Consider the following 2302-nt stretch of genomic DNA (forward strand, 5'->3'; position numbering starts at 1 on the left):
TAATCATAGCTCACTGCAGCCTTGAACTTATGGGCTCAGATGATCCTCTTGTATCAGCCTCCAAAAGTGCTGGATTACAGGCATGAGCCTCTATGCCTGTAATCACAATGTGTAGCTGTTTTTAAAAGCATCTTTTTCATTCTTCTAAATTATCACGTCTTTTTCCTCTACAGATTGAACTTTGGAATCAAATCCAGCTGGCCATCCAAGGGCAGGAGCAATTTTTCTGAGCAAATCTAAAATGGATGGTAAGACAATATATTTTTCCTCCAAGAAAAGACTAAAAACTGTTTCTGTTTTATGGAATGCCTTATAGAAAGTATTTAGAGGAACTCATAATTACTTTAAGATTTTCAACTTTTCTTTTATTCACCTGTCAATTTGACATTTGATACATTTGCCTCTAGTTGTCACTGTTTCACTGAGAACATCTAGACTTTCTGTTTATACAATTTGCCACCTCTTTATGAACACAATAGGCCCCATGATTTAGAAGTGGTCATAGATTTATCCCCATCTCTCCATATTTCTTTACCCTTCTTGCCCTGCTCCAAAGAACACACTTTAAAGATGAACGATCGGATTTAGCCTGCAGTTCGGTTTTTATTTGAGCAAATGAAAAAAAAATCAGTTGTTTACATGTGGGGATTGAAACTATGGTTTTGGCCCCTTTTAATACAGTGATCTAACCAGATGATCCTGTCACATCCACATCTGTCCTGCTCAGAAATTTAAGCTATTCGAAACCTTTTCATCCTAATGTAATATAAACATGCGCTGAGGTATTTCCCAGAGGTTGGCCTCAGCAAGTGAAACTACTGCCAATTTTCCAATCCTGCTTGTTTTAGGATGAGAATCAGAACCCTAGGATTGTTCTGCATTCCTGCTTATTTACCTTAATGTTATGTTAAATCTTAGTTTATTTGCTAAGAAGCCATCTACAACCAGGTTTTTCAGTTGATCTCAACAGCAAGAATACAAGAAGTGAAGGTTGTATTACATAAGAATATTAGAAGTCTGCCTCTCCCACAGGTCATATGAGCTGCATCCGCTCTAACACAGAGGGAACTGGCTCCAGCCTCCTCCACTTTGGCCCCAGGCCTGGCTCCCACTGCGCCGCCCATTGGTGCCGCCCCATCGCAGAGAACAAGACCAGCCCCGCAGGGCCAGCAGGGGGACCCGGGGCTGGAACAGGGGCTGGGGGCACGAGGTCTTGGCTGCGCAAGTGGGACCAGCCCAGCGGGGCGGCTCAGGTGTGGGTCGGCGGCGCGGTTTACCTACTGCGGAGCGCACGCAGCCAGCGGAGACGCGAAGCCTGCGGTGACCAGCCCGCCTCTGGTGGACTTCGTAATGCAGCGGGAGGATTACTCACCCAGGGTCCCTGATGCAGTGACTGGTTACTGCCTGAACCCTGCTGGCTTTGAGGCCTCAGACCCACACATAATTCGGCTCATCTCCCTAGCTGCCCAGAAATTCATCCCAGATATTGCCAACGATGCCCTACGGCACTGCAAAATAAAGGGCACAGCCTCCGGCAGCTCCCGGAGCAAGAGCAAGGACCGTAAGTCCACTGGAACCATGGAGGACCTGGCCACTGCCCTCAGCGAGTATGGCATCAATGCGAAGAAGCCCCACTACTTCACCTGGGCCACCTGACCTAAATGTACTTCTCGGTCCCATGTCCCCACATCAGCCTGTGTTCTTAATAAACTGGATTGTGACAAAAAAAAAAAAGGAATGCAGCACAATAAAAAATAGAGGTTTCTTTTTTTTCTATCCTTTAGAAATGAAGAAATGGGGTGTCTATCTATACTGCAGTTCCATAGTTTGTGCGTACTTTGCCTGTCTTGAACCAATCATTTCTGGTTAGGATCGCTGTATTTATCCGTTTCTTGCAGAGCCGTGAGCTTCTCTCATGTAGAGTGTGTGGAAACAGAAGAAAACTATCCCATCCCCCTGTCTCTTCAGTGGTGAGAAATGTGTGCCTAAAATGCGATCCAGCCTCAGAGGAGGACGCAGTGTGGGAAACAAAGTGCAGCCAAAGTCCCTCTTGGAGCATTTACTCTTCTGACCTTTGGTACAACAAAATTATTTTGTGTTCTGTAGGTACCATGTTCAATGCACGTAGCACACTCATTTTAAAATTTCAATTTCAGCTAGGTTACTTTCCATTTATGTAAAGATCAATTTAATTTTCAGTGACATATTATTAGATCACCAATAAGGATGCTTCCAGGGATTCAGATATATCTAAGAATTGGTGCCTGACCAGAAACTGGTTCTTAAGAGCTGTCCACTGGTA

General features: G+C 44.8%; 1 pseudogene; it reads left to right on the plus strand.

Moving 5' to 3' along the window:
- The first annotated feature begins 1037 nt into the window (after positions 1-1037).
- On the plus strand, positions 1038-1656 carry LOC138378765 (transcription initiation factor TFIID subunit 10 pseudogene; annotated as a pseudogene).
- Positions 1657-2302: the final 646 nt, after the last annotated feature.

Source organism: Eulemur rufifrons, chromosome 30 (assembly GCF_041146395.1).
Source record: "Eulemur rufifrons isolate Redbay chromosome 30, OSU_ERuf_1, whole genome shotgun sequence".
In the NCBI taxonomy this organism is placed as follows: domain Eukaryota; kingdom Metazoa; phylum Chordata; class Mammalia; order Primates; family Lemuridae; genus Eulemur; species Eulemur rufifrons.